This window comes from Sapajus apella, unplaced genomic scaffold (genome assembly GCF_009761245.1).
Source record: "Sapajus apella isolate SASKATOON/1434 unplaced genomic scaffold, GSC_monkey_1.0 scaffold569, whole genome shotgun sequence".
Classification (NCBI taxonomy): Eukaryota; Metazoa; Chordata; class Mammalia; order Primates; family Cebidae; genus Sapajus; species Sapajus apella.
In genome coordinates, this window is record NW_022437495.1 from 1 (window position 1) to 21419 (window position 21419).

The 21419-nt window shown below is 51.4% G+C and overlaps 2 pseudogenes across 1 annotated transcript; one reads left to right on the forward strand and one right to left on the reverse strand.

The window, feature by feature from the left end:
* Nucleotides 1–583: 583 nt before the first annotated feature.
* LOC116546079 lies at nucleotides 584–2083 on the forward strand (annotated as a pseudogene).
* A 688-nt stretch (nucleotides 2084–2771) lies between these two features.
* On the reverse strand, nucleotides 2772–15298 carry LOC116546078 (annotated as a pseudogene). Its single transcript, XR_004266582.1, has 10 exons — nucleotides 15117–15298; nucleotides 6696–6807; nucleotides 6351–6491; nucleotides 6046–6189; nucleotides 5667–5802; nucleotides 5292–5489; nucleotides 5057–5203; nucleotides 4192–4343; nucleotides 3366–3434; nucleotides 2772–3225 (listed from the first exon to the last, which is right to left on the reverse strand). The product of XR_004266582.1 is annotated as a WAS protein family homolog 2-like (transcript).
* Between the last annotated feature and the right edge of the window lie 6121 nt (nucleotides 15299–21419).

Below are 21419 nucleotides of genomic sequence, written 5' to 3' on the forward strand. Positions count from 1 at the left end.
TCCCATCCTACAAGTACCTGTGCCAGGTCCACGCCCACTGGGAGAACGGCAGCCTGCTGGGCCGCCTGACCACCAGCAAGATGATGAGTGGCCCATCAGCTGGCCCTCTCACAAGGACAGCGCCACTGAGTCCTCCTGGGAGCTCTTGTGCTCATCGAGTCAGGACAGGCTTCTAGCTTCTCATCCCCACTGCTCCCAGTCCCTGACTACAGAGGATTTCCCCAAAGCCCCAGGTTGCAAGGCTCTCCTGTCCCCTGGCCAGGAAACACAAAGCCACAAGAAGATCCAAGACCCAGTGACCTGAACCCATCTTGGGAAACGTCCTCTGTCTCCACATATTCCAGTAACCCAAGAGCACACACCAGGTGGAGCAAGTGCCACTCTTGTGTTCCAGGTGCATTCAGGTGCAGCCGTAACTCTGAGGCTTGGGCCTGAGAGCTTGGTGGGGAGGAAGCTAGAAATGTTATGAGTGACATCTAAGCTTTGGCTGAGCACCTCTGGGGCTGGGTGTCTCTCATGAGGCTGTGGCCAAGAGAGAGACTGGGTGATGGGGGCCCTGCTCCTCTCTGTGGCTGGAGGAAAGATGAGTGAAGGGATCAACTTCTCTGACAATCTAGGCTGGTAATTAGTGCTCATCTTCTGGGCTGTGTTACGCGGCCGACCATTCCTCTAGCAGCTGGGCCCCTACCTGCTGTCAGCTGCCATCAAAGCCCAAAGCCAGGCTGTGACTGCTCAGACCAGCCAGTTGGAGTGAGGGACTCAGCAGTTCTGGGTTAGGCCCTGGGAGAACAGGTGGAAAAATCAGACCGGCCATCACTGTAGCAAGACACAAATCCATTGGCCTAGATGGGATCTATCAGCTGAACCAGCCCTCTCTGAGTGATAGGTGCAGAGTAGGGGCAGAGCTGCAAGCACAGCCAAGGAAGTGGCAGAACAGAGCAGCTAGTGATGTGTGGGTGACGATCCCAGGCTTCTGTCTCCCTCAGGTGTGTGGTAATGGCAAGCATGCCCTTCCCCAACATAGGTCTCCAGAGCTATATAAGATGGCCTACTTGGATCACACCCTTGTCAGTATCCCGTGTTGCAGAGGGTACGAGAAAAGTGGGCGGTGGGTGGGAGTAGTGTCACTCCTAGCACTGACACAGCAGGGCCTTCCCTGCTGGGCATCTCCTGTCCCCTCCGGAGGTTCAGATGCCCCTCCACACCCTCTTGATCTTCCCTGCAATGTCATCTGGACCCCTACTGCTTTCATTGGCCAACAAAGCTTGCTGGTCTGGCTCCAAGGCCTGGCAGGGTCTTTTCCCATGGAGAGGGGCAGGCAGGCAACAGTCCTCAAGGGTCATACCCTTCACCCCCAGCCCAGAGCCCCAGGCCAGGCATCCCCAGGGAAGAATCTGGTGGAGAAGCTCTGAAAGAAGGCCATCGACCAGGCCACAACAAGCCTGGCTGCCTCCAGCTGGCTGGACAGATGGGGGCTGGAGAAGGGGAGAAGAGGAAACAGGGGCTGCCTGCCCTGTCTCCCACCTGAGGCTGATGAAGGGGAGGGAGATGCCATGGAAATGTGCTGTCAGGAAGGCAGCTGTAACTCAGAACTCTAGCCTCCTGTCCCATGAGGGCAGGGCCATCGGGCTCCAAAGGGATTCTGCCAGTATAGTGCTCCTAGACCAGTAATACGCCTGGCCCTGTCCTGGCCAAGCTGCCGGCCTGGATTTAAGCCTTCATGGAGGTCATAGCCACCTTTGGTTCTGCCATTGCTGCCCTGTGGAAGTTCAATCCTCCCTTTTCCTTTCCTGAGAGCCTCCACCACCCCAGGATCACATTTCTCACTGCCTTCTCTCTGCCCAGTTCCACCGGGAGAAGTCGACCTCTTCCTGACGGGCAGCTGCACCACTGCCTGGGACTGCGCCCTTCCTTTGCCCTGCCGCTGGAGACTGTCATGGGCCTGGTCTGCAGGGATCCTACTACAAAGGTGAAACCCAGGAGTGTGTGCCAGAGCGCTGCTGGGACCCAGGCACAGGCATTAGTGCCCACAGGTGGAAACAGGTGAATCCTGAAGAAACAGTGAGTCCCGGCCACTCTTGAGGTCTGCCCAAGACAGCTCCCATCTGTGCAATCGAATGTCTTCCATCCCGCATGGCCAAGGGCCAAGCTTCTCACTGGGCCTCTGCAGGAGGCTATGGGGGCTGCAGCCTCTACTGTGGCATTTCTGTCCTGACCACCTTAGAGAAGAGATGGAGCAGGCCCATCTGCTTCTGCCCTTTTTATAATAGCTGAAGCTAGCTGCCCTGACTACTCACCATCTGGTCTCAATTTAAAAAGATCCCCAAGGCCATACGGCTCCTGCCTGGGGGCTTGTCACTTCCCCCACCTTTCTTCCTGAGTCACTCCTTCTGCAGCCCTGCCCCTAACCCGCTCCACAGCCCTCCCCAGATTTCTATCTCCCTGGCTTGGTGCCAGTTTCTGCAAGTCGATGGCACATCCCTCCCTTTCAACCACTTGAGCAAACTCCAAGACACCTTCCCCGACACAAGCAATGATGCCAAGGGCCATTTGGCTCTCAGCATGACTATTTTTAGAGACCCCATGTCTGTCACTGAAAACTTTTTTCTGTGGGACACTACCCCTCCCCCCTGCAACAGCTGCCCCTGCTGACTGTACCTCTCCTCCTCTGACCCAAGGGAAAGGGGTCATGGTCAGCTGGGATCTTCTGCCCCCACTGCCTAGCGACCAACAGGGGCAAGGGGAAAGTCACTGACTCCGAGACATTTACCTCCTGCACAGCTAGAGGTCTTTTATTAAAAGTGCACTGTTGGTTTCTGCTCAGTTCTTTTTTGATTTGTGCTTCGGTTTTCTCTAGAAGCCTCTTTAGGGAAGAGAAGAGCACACTGGTGCAGGCTGGGTGGAGCTGTCCCCCGGTGGAACACAGGCATACAGAAGCCCCCGCCCTAGCCCTGTGGCCTCAGGCCAGCCTCTCACTCCCTAAAGGTGGTCCCTGCACAGTCCCGGGACAGTTCCTTCACCGCCCCCTCCTAGGGCAACGGGTCTGAGGAGCTTGTCCTGGCTGTGTCCATGTCGGAGCAGTGGCCCAAGTCTAGGATTCCCAGTCGTCCTCATCCTCCTCTGCCTGTGGCTCATGTGGTGGCGGCAGAGGAGGGACGGAGTCTGACACGTGGGCAAAGGCTCCTCCAGGTCCCTCACCAGCCCCAGGTCCTTTCCCAGAGATGCCTGGAAGGAAAAGGCTGAGTGAGGGTGGTGGGTGGGAAACACTGGTTCCCCCAGAGACTTAAAACACAGGAAGAAAAAGGCAGGAGAGAATTACAATGTGCCGGCCCAGGGCGGACAGTGGCCCTGCTTCCTATTCCTACCCTTGCACCTCATTATCAGCTTGTTGAAGAGATCCGACATCAGGTCCCCACCTTGGTTCGTGGCTCTCACTGCAATGGGAAAGCCACAGAGTAAAGGGTTCAGTCACATGAAACCCCAGCTCCCTGTCCCCACCCCGACGACACTCCTCAGTCTTCCAAGGCCACTGTGTTTTCCAGTTAGCTCAGAGCTTCAGTCTATCCCTGACCCGACACTGGGCACTGATGAGAATGCACTTACATTTAAGGAACACTCTTCGAGCCACCCTCAGGGACAGGGCCAGGGTAGGCAGCACCGTTGCACAGGTGGGGAAACTGGCCCAGAGAGGTGAGGCATCTTGCCTGGGGTCACTGAACAAGGCACAAGCAGCGCTGGGCACAAGCTCAGAATCATAGTGCCCAGGGCACTGCTGCAGTATGCGCAGGCATCACATCACACTGGTGTCTGTGGTCACAGCAGGCACTATGGGCAGTCTCAGGAGGCCTCAGGTCCAGTCTCTAAAAATCTCTCAGGAGGCTGTGGTGGCTGACCATTGCCTTGGTCCAGTCTCAGCAGTTGAGGAAGATTCTCCTTGCTACAATTGGAGCTGGGTGAGCTTAGAGAGGAAAGCTCCACTAAGGCTCCCAAACCAAGAAGGAGCCATGGCCCAGGTAGGAGGGCTGAGGACCTTGGGTGACGGCCCAGGGCTTCCAGCACATGCCCTAGGGGAACCAGGGACAGGCTGGCAGGAGCAGGGGGTGGGCAGAAAGCACCCTGTGGACTCAGTGCCAGACAAGAGGCAGCGCTTTGTCCGAGGCCCTCCAACCACAGGCTCCAGGGCCCGCTCACCTTGCTCCTGCTCCTGCTGCTGCTTCTCCAGCTTTTGCTCCCTCACGCTGTGCAGCTTGGCCTTGCCGATGCCCCCACCGCTTGGTGGATGGACTGTAGCAGAGTGGTCTGGCCCTCAGAAGGGTCAACCACTTCCCTGAGAGCTCCCTCAACTGGAGGTGGGAGGTGGGGAACAGGATAAGGAGGAAAGGCTGCTCAGGCAGGGCTGGGGAAGCTTATCATGTCCAAGACCCTGCTAGGAGGGAGGGCACCTCCCCTCAAACAAGGAGGTTTGTGTTGGGGATGCTGAGCCTTTGAAGACTCTGTGGGGCCTGGGCACACAGGACCTGAGCACTGACTTCTGCAACACCAGAGTGCAGGCGATGTGGGTGCAGACACTCCCTGACCCCCTCCAGCCCCCACCCTGCACAGCTGGACCCTCAAGCTAGGCATGCACTGACAGTCTCAGCTGCACACATAAGCCAGTAGAGGGGTTTTGTGCCATTTCCGGATCCTAGAGACAGATGGGAGACACAATAGTAAAGCTGAAATGCTGTAATTTCAGGGACACTGAATCATTTGATGCTGTAGTTTGTTATTAGACCTTCTTTCCATAGTTTATTAGGCCTCTTCTTTCCATTGGTTTAACTCGGAATGGGGAGCCCGGAGCTTCACTTGTTCAGGCCCCCTCTGCCCAAGAGGTGAGAATTCCAGAGCTCCACAGTTTGAAAACCACTATTTTATGAACCAAATAGAACAAGACATTTGAAAAAGGAACTATTAAGAAAATCAAGTATTTCTGGCCACTTAAACCCACAGACAATCCACCTGAGTGCACCGAGCACACCAGAAATGAGCAGAGGTGTCCTCAAAGAGCTGGTCCCACCTGAAGGAGACACATGGCTGCTGCCGCCGTCCTGCCTGGTGCCTGGGCCTACAGGGGCCAGGGCTGAGGGAGTGGGGGGTGCACTGGCCAGCACCTCAGGAGCTGGGGGAGGTGATGGGGGTGCTGTGAACACCCCATCTTCTAGGTCTGAAAGAGAAAGTGTGGGGTGTCTAGGGAAGAAGGTGTCTGAGCAGGGAGGTCCTTGGCTCAGCTCCCATCCCAGCGCCCAGGTCATCTGGATTGAGAGGCTCGGCTACCTCAGTGTGGAAGGTGGACAGTTCTGGAATGGTGCCAGGGGCAGAGGGGGCAATGCTGGGGCCCAGGTCAGCACTGTACATGAGGTCGTTGGCAATGCCGGGCAGGTCGGACAGGTAGGATAGCACACCAATCTCAGGTATTGGCCCAGGTCTGGCACCTAGTAGTTCTCTGGAACCTGGAGGATTAGGTAGGGACATGTGAGAGGTGACAGGGCCCTGCAGGGGCATCCTGCAAGGCCTTGTGTGTACACCCCATGGGTGGAATAAAGAGCTCAACAGCCTTGCCTGGAGAGGAGCCCTGGCAGAGCCCCCAGCCACTGCATCTGTCCCCACCCCAGCCCTGTTCCTCCCACCTGCTGCTCCAGCTGCTCTCTCTTGCTGATGGAGAAGGGGGCATCAAACAGCTTCTCCTCCGTCTCCACCCCCAGCATCACATGGGTCTTTGTTACAGCACCAGCCAGGGAGTCCAGGAAGACATACTTCTTGTACCTACAGGGGCGATGTGGGCATCAGGCAAGCTGACAACTGCTGTCCTGAGCCCATATTCCTACCTCTCCCACACCATCAGGGGCACAGTGTGCATGGTGGGGTCCCAGGTCTCCCAAGCCAAGCCACCCCAACTACCCCATGGCTCCCAGCCTTGGTGCTATACCTGTGTCTAATGCCCTCGGTCCCCACTAAGCCAGGCCGGGCCTCCCGCCCACACCCCTTGGTCCTGCCTTCTGGCCATGCAAGATCTTGGTGGTGTTGAAGAGCAACAAGGAGCTGACACAACTGATGTTTCTGGGAAGACCCCAAGCCTCTCTTCTGCGTCATCCTCGGGCTCCAGCTTGGCACTCATGCACACAGGAAAGTACTTCAGCTTCTCCTGGGAGGGCCAGAGGAGCCAAGGGATAATGAGTATTTAGGGCTGGGCCAAATCAGCTGCCACCTTTTCCCAGTCAGCCTCCTCTGCGGGACAGAACCCTATGGCAGCCCTAGCTCGTCCCCAGCATCCAGGCTTCCAGGTGTGTGACAGGCCGTGTGATGTGCATGGCCAGCAGACCTGCAGGGCCTGCCATGCTTGCTCTGGATCCTGTGGCAGGGTCGTCTCTGCAAGCCAGGGTCCTGGACACCTGTGAAGATGGAGCCATATTCCTTCAGGTGCTCTGAACAGGGTACTTGGCACTGGAGAACACCTGTGGACACAGGGACAAGTCTGAGGGGCCCCAAGAAGCTCAGGTGGCTAGCCTTGCTTAGCAAGAGAGGGTAGAGTTGGGAGCCTGGGTGGGAGGAAAGTCCAAGGTACGGGTGGGCAGCAGGGCAGAGACTGGGCAGCCTCAGAGGCATGGAGTAATGAGGGACAGCCAAGTAGTCTCAGGACACAGGGGTATGGGGGCTACCTTGATGGCCTTCTTACTGCCCTTGATCTTCTCAATCTTGGCCTGGGCCAAGGAGACCTTCTCCTCGATGGCCTGCACCTGGCTCTGGCTCTGCTCTACCCACTGGGAGATCCTGCCATGGAGAAGATCACAGAAGCTGGGACTGCTCCCTACCCCCTGCACACCTCCTGCTCCTAACAGCAGACCTGCTAGACCAGCCCTCAGGTAAAGTCTCTTAAGTCACGGTCACCTGCTTGCCAGGGTCGAACTTGGTGCCATCCAGGCGGCCTCTAGAAGGACAATCTGAGCTGCAGAATCAAGGAGTTGACAGTACTGAGTTCCCTGCACTCTCGGTAGCGACAGGCAGCCACCTGGCCCTATGCTGGCACCTGCACGTGCTACCTGAAGGACAGTCTCCAGGGCACACAGAGGATGGTTTTTACACATGCACACATGGCTGTTGATGGGGTGAGGCAGTTCACAACCCCTCACGATCACGTGCAGTAGACAAAGTGACCTCTGCAGAGGGGGAATCGAGACCAGAGGCTAAGAATGGTAAGGCTGGAACTGAGTGTTGTCACCTAAATTCAGAGGAAGAACTGCCCCTGCACATAGTGAACAGCTCACTGAGCAAGCCCTGCATCCCGACCATGGCCCACAGGCTCTGTATAGTCTAGCTCCTCACCTGTTTCCATCTCCCCTGGTGCGGGCTGGGCCCAGTGGCACAAGCTGCCCTGCTGTTCCCCAGATGTGACAAGTGCATTCTTGTGCACTTGCATCTCAGGGAATGCCATTTCTCCAGACAACCCTGTGGCTGGCTCCTGGTGTGCAAGGCCCAGGTGCCTGATGCTTTAAGGCACCTATTACCACTCATGCTTTTCCACATTGTTTGGCCACAGCAAGACCAGTCTTACTGCAAAATTAATTCTGATGCACGTGTGACACACCATCCTCCTCCCAGTCACCTCTGTAGCTCCCCTACCCCCAAGAACCCAGCCCTTGCCCACAAGGGCCACACTCCACATTCAGAGAAGCCTTGGCATTCACCTGGCATGAGCGACCCTGTGTGAGGCACAGGGATGAGAAGGCAGAGGCACAGCTGGGTTCATGAGGAAAGGGAGGGGGAGGACGTGGGGTGGCGAAAGGGCTGCAGACTCGGGTGAGGGAACGCCGGGATTCCTCTAAAGGTTGGAAAGAATGACCTGCAATCAGACCCAACAAGCCGAAGCCACTCCCACCAACTTTAGAAGGCCTTGGCACCAGAGAGCCAATTTCACAATCCAGGGGTCCCCATCCCCTAATGAGTCTGCCCTGATTACTCCAGGGGGCTCAGGCATGGCAGGGCTGAGAGTACCAACAGGCACCCAAGCAGCTTAAGTGTTCCATGACAGACCAATATGAAGGTGGCCACCATTCAGAAAGAAAAGAGAAGAGCATCGTCTCCTCCCAGTGAGGTAGCAGGGCCACCACCCAGCTCCATTTTTTCTGGCTGGGGAGAAGGCTTCATCTGCTGTGAGGGGTCCTCCAGCACAAGCTGTTTTAATTCACCCCAGTTCACAAGGCAGCCTTATTCTGTCCCTGGGTACTGACACAATCTTCAGTAGTTGCATAAGCTCTGTACTCGAGGTCTGCAGGGGCAGTGGGAGGAAACTAGGACTGGGAAGGGCCAAAGGCTCCTCTGTTCTGGTGCTGCCATACAGGAGAGAAGGGGTGATCACTCAAAGCTGCAAACACCAAGCTCAACAACGAGTCCTGGCAAGTTTCTGGAATGGATTATTAAACAGAGAGTCCGTAAGCACTTAGAAAAGAGGCAGAGGTGAGTCCCAGGGACCAGCATTGCTCAAAACACACACCATTTCTCTTTGTAACAGCGTTATTAGCCTGCTGTGCCCGGGGAAAACTTGCAGCACAGTGCATCTTGAGTCAGCACAGATTTTGACGGCTTCTAACAAAATCTTGTGGACAAGATGGAGCTATGGGGGTTGGAGGAGAGAACATACCAGAAAAATCAGAGCCAAATGAACCACAGCCCCAAAGGGCACTGGTGAGCAATAGTCTGATTCCAGCCTTGCATGGAGAAATCTGGCAGGACCCTTCCAGTTCATTCAACACCTGGATAGAAAACTGGGGCTAGCACAGAGGGATAAAATGGTCTGCATGATAGAGTCAAGGCTCAGATAATTTTTAAAGGCCAGAGGGTAGACTGCAATCACCAGGATGACATTTATAAGGAACAAATGTGAAGCCCAACATTTAGGATTTAAAAATCAAGTCCACAAATATAGAAGGTGGAAGGAACTTGGTTTAGACACAGTTCAGGTGAAGAAAGACCTGGAAGCTTCTGTTAACTATAAGCTCAGTAGAAGCTAAAAGCATGTTAATCAGCATAAAAAGCCAATGAGCTCTTAGGGCACACAGCTCCCTGTCCCTCTTCTGTCCTTCATCCTTCTTCCACTCAGTAGGGACCACGCACTCTCTTGGAGGCACCACAGAAAACAAGGCCCTGGACTCATGAATGAGTCTATGCCAGGCACCAGTCTCAGCCACAGTCACATCCCTTTAAACTGGATCACAGTTAGAGGACTCTGACCTCCCGTACAGACTGCCCTCTGTCTCATTCACTGCTATGTCTCTAGCACCTGGGATGGGGCCTGATGCATAACAGCCGCTGGCTGAAGAGAAAGTGACAAATGAGCAAACATCTCAAGGAGGGTGATGAGGATGGTGATGAGTGAGAAACTGCCGACATATGAAGATAACTGAAGGATGTTCTGACTGAAGATCAGATGACCTTGAGAGTATGATCATTCCCTTCAAATATCAAAAATATTAAAAGGGCTGTCGGGTGAAGTGAGTAAACTTCTATCAGGAATAGTGAGCAGAGTTTCAAGGAAACAGAGCTCTGCGCTGTTTAAAAAAATAAACAACTGCATCACTTTGCAGAGCAATTAGGCTCCACCTCACAAGCACCATCCAGGTGCTCCAAGGGTGAATCCTCCCTGAGGTGGAGGCAGAAGACATGATCCTGGGGCTCTTTCCTTAACCAGGAGCCTATGGGACTAAGGAATGGCATGCTTGCTGACAAAGCTTCCAGACTGTCTATTATCTCATGGTTAGAGGCCATGGTGCCAAGGACAAGTGCAGATTCTGCGTCAGAAAGCTTGCAGCATGTCTGCTATCTCTCTGTGGACTGGCAGGATCGTCTGGGAAGGCCTATAGGCCTCACTGGGGCCAGGGCATTGATGAACAATGCCCACCGTGAGGGTGGGGGAATGGTGCCATGAGAGCCATTTGTTTGCCATTCCTGGTATAGACACCCTTGGCTTGGTGGCCTACTTCAAGGTAGATCAGTTTACAAGCTTAGTGCTGAAGCCATCCCCTCTGGCACACTCACCCAGCACGAGAGAGGAAGCTGCTCTGTGGGCATCAGGGACAGAACTAGCTCACCCAGCCTGCTCTGCACGTGGTCTCACTAAGGGTCTGTCTTCCTCTATCTCCCCTGGAGAGGACCATATCCAAGCATCCCTCGATTCCTGTTTCCCGACTCCACCCCTTACTGTTCAGTATCTTGAGTGCATTCCATTTGTAAAGCACAGTACTGGGGGCCATGGGAGTCAAAGATGAATCAGACAACACACATCCACTCCCAAAGAGACTCAGGCCTCCCAGGTAAGTAAGAGATGAGCACCAATAACCACAGCAACCCACGGGCCTGGGTTTCATGTCTATTTAGCAGCAGAATGACCCTGGGGAGGCCACTCACTGGTCTTTGCTTCAGCTTCTTCCACTGAAAAATAGGAATGGTCCCTTCTGCATCATGTGATTCCTGTGAAGGTGACAAGGAACTGATGATCGCCCATCACCATCAGCACACTAGTCCCTAGAGGCTGTGGGGAGGAGGAAGCAGGAAGTACCCACTCCCAATTCACTGCTTCTCCTCCCCTGCCTGTCATGACCCCAGGGAAGCAGACCCTGAACCTGTGCTCTTGCCTTTACCTTCATCTTCTCCACTCCGGGATAATTAACAATGACTTGCTAATTATGCCATGATCTAGCGCAATGTGTAACCTTGGGGGCCACCAGGTGCTGATCAGTAGAAAGAACAGGGGAGAAGGATGAAGTCAGGTCAACGGGAAAGGGGAAATGAGGAAGAGGAGAAGAAAAGAGGTGGGGAAAAGGAAAAAGAAAGAGATGGAGGAAAGGACCAAGAGCTTTGCAGAGAAAATCACCCTTCCCAGGGGGAAGGTGCTGGGCAGTAGCACGGCCTCTTGGGTGAAGAGGTTGGGCAGGGACTGATTGACAATGGCAAAAGACAGCATCCAAACTTCCACACACACAGTCTGTTCCTTCCTCTTCCCTGTGCCATCCCAACTCCCTCCTGCCTTGTCATCTATGTCATGGGAAGCAGGTGACATATCTGGCCCAATGTTTTTGGGGCCTGGCTTCTCCCAGGTGAAGAGGAGACAGATGGAGAGGCAGAAAGAGGGAGCAGGAAGGGGCACGGCTAAAGACAGCCTGGGAGGTGCTTGTCATTCCCTTCAGTCTCTGCACACTCCCAGCTGCTGCAGAGCAGGAGGAGAGAGCACAGCCTGGAATGCTAATTTGCCAGGCATTCACCTGTCTGCACCACTGGGCACAGGCACCAGTGAGGCCAGGGACTGGGCTGTGATGGAGCCTAAGATGGGGTGGGAGGGAAAGAGAGGGCTCTCTTCTGCCCACCTGTTTCATCTGTGCAGAAGGTTTATAAGCAGGAGGAGCATGTGTAAGGGGAGAGATTCAAAGCTGGTCACATCCTCACCAAGAAAGCCCATGAAAAATAAAAAGTCCACGTTTGTCCAGTGCCACAGAAAAAGGGCAGGTGGAGGAGGAGAGGTGTCGGTGCTCCCCACTCCACTCCCACTCATCACTGACTCCTCCCTTTCCTTCATCATTGTTCCCTATCTGTCACCATTTCCTGTCATCAGTTTCCTCTGAACGTCTCACCCGGCCCTCCCTGTTTGCAGGTCCCCTGTCTTCAGTCTCATCCCTGCCACATCCTAACTACAGCAACAGCTTCTGGGTGTCCCTGGCATCCACTCTCTCTTCATGTCCCTTCTGTGACAGGTGCCTGACGAACCTTCCTCAACTCTTCTGTCTCACCCCTGCCCTGCCTGAAACCCAATCACTGCTCCCTAACACTCCTAAATCAACCCAAGTCCTCTCCTGAGTACTCCATGGACCCTAACTCATTCATCCCAACTTTTCACTTATTACTTTACCGCACACACTGCCAGGGAGCCTTCCATGGCCCCATGGGGACATGGAGGAACCAAGGCAAAGCTCCTTGGCACCATTCAGAGGCCTGGCCCACAGGCTTGTGGGAATGCCCTGTGAGCTGAATGCCAGGGAGAGGCAGCACTGACTGCTCCCCATGCAGAACCACTACCCTCCTCCAGCCCCTGTGCAGGCTGGCCTTCCCAGCAGACCATCATACACCACGTTCCAAGCCACACTGAGGCTTCTCTCCAAGCCTGTGGCCCCCATTTCTAGACCCCATCAGGGAGGCCTGCACGCCCACCTCCCTACCCTGCCCTCCTCCTCCAGGAGCCTGTCCTAGGTGGAGTAGGCACGTGGCTTTCCTCTCCAGCACATATTTTCCCTTTACTCAAGCAATGGCCCCGTGTGCTTTGGGGAATCCATCTCTCCTGCAGGCTTACATCCTGAGCTTCAGATGGGTGGTCTGAAGAGCTCCTTGGTCTAAGCCAAGTGGCATGTCATAGTCCCCTGGCCCCAGCAATGGATTCTGGGACAGACACAAGGACCAATCCAGGCGAGTGTGGCCTCTAGGGCAAGTGGGGGACATAAGAGAGCATTCTTTCCTGTTGAAACTGACCCTTCCATGTCACCTTGCCACCACAAGAGCATGGCCTGAGAATGCAGCCAGACCCAAAGAAGCAAACTGACAAGGAAGGAAAGCAAAGCCAGGCCCTGATGATGTCATTTTGGCCCTAACTCCAAAGGCCACTCTACTGATTGGTTACCTTTTGCTTAGCTTAGTTTGGGGAGTTCTGACAGGTGTGCCACCAATTCTTACCGATTTCTCCCCCTTCTAGACACTGAGAAGCCCACATGGTCCATGCTACACAATTAACAATTAATCTCGCCCTACATGTTCCCATTCCAGCCCCTAAGCTCTTTGAGGACACAGTGTCAGCCACATAATTAGTGTCTCTTAAAGATCCAGCATGAATGTAGAGCACATGGTGGAGAGATCGATGCAGTGACCTGGAACCTCGCATGAGGGAGCCAGGACTCAGGCCCAGTGCTCCTGAGAAGCATCTTCCCCTTCCTGTGCTGCACCAGCAACTTGAGGATCCCACACTCAATGAACACAGCACTCCACTCCCCAGAAGATGCCTTCCTGCCCTCTCCTCATCCCATCACTGGGCAGGGGACATGTAACTGTCTACAAGATGCCAAGTACCAGGACAGGAAAGGAAAGACACCAAAAATCCAAGGCTTCCCTCAGAGAAGGGCAACCATGCAATCCCCATCTTGGTGAGGAAACTCAGTTTCTGAGGGAATGGTTTTGGCCTCCATTCTAAGCACTGAACATGGGGTAGCCATAATCTGGAGCTGATGGCTCTTAAAGACCTGCATCCTCTTGCCTAGGCATCCCTTGGGCATATTTATCACAACGATAAGCACAAAAGGTACATCCAAAAATTTCAGTAACTGCTGATGACAAGTTCATGAATGGCGACTGAGTCCAGTGAATGGGTCAAGATTATCAACAGGGAAGAGCTCACATTTATTTCCTGAATTCCTCCTAGGTGCCAGGCACTGTTCCATTTCTTTCCATGTTTTCATTCACTTAGTCTTTAAAATAATTCTACCAGGAAGCTACCATTATTACCACAACTTCACAGATGAGAACATTAAGGCTTAGAGGGGTTGAGTTGCCCAAGGTTACAGAGGAAGCAAACAGGAAAGCTGGATCTGAGCCAAGGCATTAGCTCCAAGACGATCCCCTCAGCCACTTCAGCGCATGACCCCTTGGTTACAAGGACATTCTTGACAAGCTGGGGGCAAGTTGGGGTGAGTCAGAGGGGTGAGGTCATTCAGGAAGAGGTAGGCTTCTAGTTGGTGACAGGAAGTGGAGGCTGCACAGTGAAGGATCAGGGGATCCAGGTCTGGCAACAACCAGGGAAGGGCAAGGCAGGGGTGACTTGGACCATGAGAGGGACCTGAGTCAGGCGGTCGCATACTTCCTGCTGGGGTCCAACATGTGAGACACTGTATGGGATCCCAGGAAGGAGACCAAGCCTCATTTCAGGTAGCTCATGGCCAAAGACAGGACCTGTGCATCCAACAACTGCTGGGACCTTTGCCAGGAAACGGCAAACACCACTCACTCACTCATATTAGATAAACACTGAGTCAAAAGTCACCAGAGCCCAAGGACTGTGCGAGGTCAGCACTGCTGATACCTCAGCCCTCCAACTTGGCTCCCGCAATGGCCGTTTCATGCTTCAACCATGCTGGCTTTCTTTTGGGTCCTCTACCTCTGGCTGCAGTTCATGTGCTTCCTTCTTTCTGGAATTTTCTTCCTGACCTACCCAACTGAACCCTCACACTTTACCACAAATGTCATTTCCTCACATCCCCCTTCCCTGACCCGAGATCAAGCCAGGTCTACCTGACCCAAGACCAAGCCAGGACAAGCCTCGCAGCACCCTATCTCCCCTCCACAGAGGCTGTAATAACCCACAGCACCTGGGGCCATGATCTGTGGCTTTGAACCCTGGCTCTGTCACTTGCCCAGGTCTCTCAGCCTTTCTGTGCCTCAGTTTCCTCATCTATAAAATGGAGATGACAGCAGTGACTGCTCATAAAGTGTGGCAAGGACTAAATGAGTTAATGCACTCAAATCAATGGTGGTGCATGGTTAATGCCATATAAATAACAGTGATTACCAAATATTATCAACAGGCCTTGTCACAACTGTTACTAAGGAACTAATCATGCATTGGTTATCAGGTCTTTCTCTCCTGCCAGCATGTGCACTGCAGTTGGAGAGGGATGCTGCCTTATCCATGGCTGGATCTATAGAGATTCTTACAATGCCTTGCACACAAACACTATTGGGTACGTATTTGCTGGCTACAGGAAAAAGTGAAGAAATATACCCCCCAAATGGGAGAAAGAGAATGAGTTAGGAGAGCAGAGCCACCATAGGAAACCAGGAGGCTAAGTGGGGTGGAAGCGAGTGAGCTCTCAGACTCTCAGGAGCAAAACCTTCCAAGCTGGGCTCTTACCTCAGCCCCTCCCACACAAGGAAGCTGGATGGGTCCCTCAGGACCAGGATTTCCCCTAAGGGGCTGCTCCCAGAGGGTATGTTGCTGGGACTGCCCAGGATGGGGATGGTCCTCTGATCAGGAGGAGGTGAGTGGCAGCACACACCTGCTGAAGATGTCTCCAGAGACCTTCTGCAGGTACTGCAGGGCATCCACCATCTGCTGGATGGCCTCCTCTCGCCGCAGGTCTGGCTGGATGAGGGGCACGGCATACGTCTGATTTACCAGGGAGTGCTGGGTCTTCACAGGAGTCATGGTGCCCGTGGGTGGGAGCTGGAGCATCAGAGCTGCCTACACTCACCTGCACCCACTCACTCTAATCCAGCCATGAGTACAAGGCTAAGGAGTGACAAGAGTACATACACAATTCTCCTCAAAAAGGAAGGCGAGACAACACAGCCCTCATCCCAACTATGCACATAGCTTCAGCCTGAACAAATAGGGGAGAAGGGGACAGAGCATTTGGTGGGAGGCCAGGAGCACACAGATGGGAGCCTGCTGATGCCCGCTCAGTGAATGAGGGAGGGGGAGGGCAGGACCAGGGACTGGGGAATTGGTAGGGCCAACAAAGGAGTTAAGAGAAGGGGCAACATTTCTGACCCTTTACAAGGTGCTTGGTAGCTGCCAGGCACCCATTCCATACACTGTCTCAGTTCAGCTCCCGACCTCGGATAAACAAGAAAGAAACCTTAGTTGCAGAGAAAAAAAGAGGCTGAAAACCAAGGGATGGAAATGGGATAGTTCGGGAGATTGCCTGATCAACTGCCAAATGGTACCCAGTTCTGGAAAAGCACAAAAACGTGCACACATGGGTTCTTCCCACTTTAACCCCTGAGAATTTGACGTCTGGTCCTGAAATAGATGGGGCAGTGGCTAGTGACTCTAGGTATAGGGGTGTCCAGCCCTGCTCACCTAGATAAGAGCTTAGGGGGCCTTAGAGGAAGGAGGTGCATGTGGGGGTGGAGGACAGGAAGGAAAAGCACTCCTGGAATTGCAAAGTGAGGGCAGAGTCTATCTATATTGGGTTTAATTAACTCTCTCCCTGGTGCCACTAAAGCAGCAATCACACTGCAGATGGCACTGATTTCATTGGCAAGAGATGCACCAGGCAGAATATTAAGGGACCAGGCCCCTATAAATAGGCTTAATCACAGCCCCTCACTGGAAAACGGTAAGGAAGACATTAATCAGCCCTGGCACTGTACCCTAGACCTGCTCTCCCAAGCACTACAGCAGGGCCTTGGTTGCAACACAAGTGGGTTGGGCTGGTGAGTGTGGCATGAAGGGTCCAGGTTTCACTTGAGTTTAAAAGGCTGTGACACTGGGTAAGTTGCCTTCTCTGAATCTGATCCTTTCTATTTCCCATTCTCCAGACTGAGAACCAGCACTGCTGAGATGTGGTTATTCCCAATAATAATTTGTATATTTTACATAATGCACTGCATGAACATCTTCACCCAGCTGAAGCCTACTCCTTTGCTCCGCCTGCTGGCTTACCCAGCCCTTCCTTCTACCCTCCTCAGGCCAGCACTTTTCATGATATGAGGCAATCATCCTGCTTTTCAGCCTTTTCTCCAGCAGTGAGCTCCTCCTTTGCATTAGGCTTTCCAGATCTGTACTTGGCTTGAATACTCATCAGGGCCCAGGAGTTACTCCTCACCTCCCACTTCTTTCTCCTCCAATCATATAACAAAAGCATGGCCAGCTGATGCCCAGCCATCTGAGAAGCCTAACCCTCCTGAGACCCATCACAGCCCTTGCAAGAACGTTCCTCCCTCCCCTTCTTTGTATTTACACTGATGCAAGTTTGCTGGCCATCCTAACTTATTTCTGTACCTCAGTTCTCCCATATGTAAGATCACAAAGAGGGTAAAGGTGCAAGATATTTCCTGTGCACATCTTAAGATGAATTCCCTGTTAGTCTGTGTAAGATGAATTCCTTGTTAAGTGTGTAAGATGAATTCCTTGTTTGTGTGTATGCTGTTTGCTCACACACACATAGACTACGTACACAATTATCCTCAAAAAGGAAGCAGCAAGCCTGTTCAAGAATGGGACTGAAGTCTGGGCATGGTGGCTCATGTCTACAATCCCAGCACTTTGGGAGGCCTAGGTGGATGATCACCTGATGTCAGGAGCTCGAGACCATCCTGACCAACATGATGAAACCCTGTCCCTACTAAAAATACAAAAATTAGCTGGGCATGGTGGTGCACGTCTGTAGTCCCAGCTACTTGGGAGGCTGAGGCAGGAGAATCACTTGAACTCGGGAGGCAGGCAGAGGTTGCAGTGAGCCAAGATTGTGTTCACTGCACTCCAGCCTGGCAACAAAGCAAGACTCTGTCAGAGAGAAAGAAAGAAAAGAAAGAAAGAGAGAAAGAAAGAAAAGAAAAGAAAAGAAGGAAGGAAGGAAGGAAGGAAGGAAGGAAGGAAGGAAGGAAGGAAGGAAGGAACTGAATACACCTGATAAGTGGTTTACTTTCTGTCTGCAAACATCTACTGATTATTTATTAGGTACAGCCCATGATTACAACAAGGATGAATAAGACATTACACTAGCCAGGAAGATAGTATCAAAAACAATTAAACTCAAATTAAATTCACTCTAATCCAGCCATGAGTACAAGGCTAAGGAGTGACAAATCCCTTTTTGGGGTTAGGGGAGTCAGGATAAAGCTCTTAGCAGGATGTGTGCCTCTCAGCTGGGTGCAGTGGCTCACACCAGTAATCCCAGCTCTTTGGTAGGCTGAGTTGGGCAGATCAGCTCAGTTTGGGAGTTTGAGACCAGCCTGATCAATATGGAGAAACCCCATCTCTACTAAAAATACAAAATTAGCCAGGCATGGTGGCACATGCCTGTAATCCCAACTACTCGGGAGGTTGAGGCAGGAGAATCACTTCAACCCAGGAGGCAGAGGTTGCAGTGGGTCAAGATTGGGCCATTTCACTCCAGCCTGGGCAACAAGAGTGAAACTCCATCTCAAAAAAAAAAAAAAAAAAAAAAAAAGAATGTGTGTCTACCAGGTACAGGAAAGAAGCTGCAAAGTCAGCATTCCAGGTGAAAGAAACAGCTTGAACAAAAGTGTGTAGGGAAACAGCAAGTGGTCTTGAGTGCTGAGAGTGCAATCACCCTTGGGGAAGTACTAGAAGAATGATAAACAGAGGCCAGTTTGTTTAAAAAAAACTCTCAAAGTTAGGGTTAGGAGTTCATACCTGTGCCAGGAATGAAATCCTTAGACCTGTGTTGTCCAGTATGGTAGCCACCAGCCACATGCAGCCACTGGGCACTTAAAATGTGGGCCGACTGAACTGACATGTGCCATAAGTGTAAAATATGCACCAAATTTCAAATACTAGGAAAAAAAGAATATGAAATATCATATTAAAATATTTTATGTTGATTGCATGCTAAAATAACCATATTTGGGATATACTGGATTAAAAAATGTATTACTAATTTCATCTTTTTCTCTTAGAAATCACTTATGTGACTTAACCATTTCTTTTCTTTTTTTTCCTCTCACTCAGTGTCCTGTGATTCCAAAGAAATGAGTCTCTGTTCTTTTCGGGCAGGAGATATCCTAGAATGAACTCTGACCTAAGTATCAAAATTAATCATCTAACATTATCATTTTATGGCCCCTTCTTCCTATATCTGGTAGCTTTTAGATGATCATGAAGATAGCCTTATTGTCATTCTTTCGGCAGATGGCATCTTCTTATGCTACACAATATGGCTGCTAATAATACCTACATATATCAGAACCATTGTGACTCCTCAAGATGATACTTTGCCTTTATGTAAAGCTAATTATATCTGGTTTTGATACTGAGGGAAGAACAAGGGAATCTAACACTAACCAGCCCTCCTGTGTGGTAAGCACTTTCGTTACTTTAGTATACATTGCCCAAATTGTTTGTCTTCACCACACACTTTAGAGGTAGGAAGTGCTATTTTTACAAATGAGAAAGCCCAGGCACAAAGGGGTTAATTGGCAACCATCTTTTGAAAAGCCTGTGGTGCTCATCAGAAAAGGTGACAAATCACCTCTTACTTAGTGGTCAGACAATAAATACTTGAGAAGACAGGGAATTTTGTTTGGGGAAAAGTTGAAAATTTATCAAAAGTCGTCTTCTCTAAGCGAGTTTTATACTGAGACATCCTAGCTCCTCAGTTCCACAGTGGGTAACTGCAATTCATTCTAGGTCCATGATATTTCCTGTCTATCCATTTTGTTACTCTTCAATCGACCCCACAAATGCATAAATATTATTTAATAATAGTGCTTTTCTTGCATCTGTGTCATGTTCATCAAGTTATGTTGCACATGTGTGTCACACAGTATTTCTAGTAGGCAGCACTGCTTTAGACAATGTGGTGTAAACTGTGCACTCCCGGGAAAATGCACTCACTGCATGCCTCTCTCAGAGCCCTCCATGCAGACCGTTCTCTCACACCCCACTCCCCGAGTTACAGGCCTCGCTGTAAGCCCCAGAAACCCAAAGCAGTGTCAGAAAAGGGGTCCCCTACTAGGGCCCAGGTGCTCCCAGTGGGCAGCAGCTGCGAAACAGCCCTGCAAGGCTTCCCAGAACCTGGCCTGGGAAGGAAGGTGCGGAACGGGGGAGGCAGAACTGGGATGCCGCAGAGCCAAGGTCCCTGCACCCCGGGCGACTTGGCCTCTCTGATAGGGCTGGGCAAGGCCGGGGTGCAGGGCACAGCTCCAGAAAGGAGGCTCCGGGAAGGGCCCAAGACACCTTCCTGGTGGTAGGGGCCCAGGGGCGGCATCCGGAGTAGAGCCAGGCACCGGAAAGCCGCCGTGGGACAGAAGCTCGGCAGGTCACGGGCCTCCCATCCACCTCCCTTTAGCCCCTCTGGGTCACCCACATCATCCTGATACAAAAACCCAGCAGAGATTCAGCAAGAAGAGAAAACTTTCTTTTAAATTGCATTTTAGGTTATGGGGTACATGTGAAGAAGATGCAAGATTGTTGCATAGGTACACATGTGGCAGTGTGATTTGCCGCCTTCCTCCCCTTCACCTATATCTGGCATTTCTCCCCAAGCTATCTCTCCCCAACTCCCCACCACCTGCCGTCCCTCCCCTATTTTCCCCCAACAGACCCCAGTGTGTAGTGCTCCCCTCCCTGTGTCTATGTGTTCTCATTGTTAAACACCCACTAATGAGTGAAAACATGCGGCGTTTGATTTTCCACTCTTGTGTCAGTTTGCTGAGAATGATGGTTTCCAGGTTCATCCATGTCCCTACAAAGGACATGAACTCATCATTTTTGATGGCTGCATAATATTCCATGGCGTATATGTGCCATATTTTCCCTGTCCAGTCTATCATCGATGGGCATTTGGGTTGGACCAATATCCATGATGAACATAGATGCACAAATCTTCAATAAAATACTGGCAAGCCGAATGCAACAGCACATGAAAAAGCATATCCACCATGATCAAGTAGGATTCATCCCGGGGATGCAAGGCTGGTTCAACATACGCCAAGTCTATAAACGTAAATCACCACATAAACAGAACCAAAGACAAAAACCACATGGTTATTTCAATTGATGCAGAAAAGGCCTTTGACAAAATTCAAAAGCCCTTTATGCTAAAAACCCTCAATAAACTAGGTATTTACGAAACGTATCTCAAAATAATAAAAGCTATTTATGACAAACCAACAGCCAATATCATACTGAATGGGCAAAAACTGGAAGCATTCCCTTTGAAATCTGGCACTAGACAAGGACGCCCTCTCTCACCACTCCTATTTAATATAGTATTGGAAGTTCTAGCCAGAGCAATCAGGCAAAAAAAAAGAAATAAAGGGTATACAAATAGGAAAGGAGGAAGTCAAATTGTCTCTATTTGCACAGGACATGATTGCATATATAGAAGACCCTATCATCTCAGCCCAGAATCTCCTGAAACTGATAAGCGACTTCAGCAAAGTCGCAGGATACAAAATCAATGTGCAAAAATCACAGGCATTCCTATACGCCAATGAAAGACAGAAAGAGAGCCAAATCAAGAACAAACTGCCATTCACAATTGATACAAAGAGAATAAAATACCTAGGAATACAACTAACAAGGAACGTAAAGAACCTCTTCAAGAAGAACTACAAGCCACTGCTCAACAAAATCAGAGAGGACACAAACAGATGGAGAAACATTCCATGTTCATGATTAGGAAGAATCAATATCATGAAAATGGCCATACTGCCCAAAGTAATTTACAAATTCAATGCTAGCCCCATCAAGCTACCAATGACCTTCTTCACAGAACTGAAAAAGAACACCTTAAACTTCATATGGAACCAAAAAAGAGCCCACAAAGCCAAGTCAATTCTAAGCAAAAAGAACAAAGCGGGACACATCACACTACCAGACTTCAAAC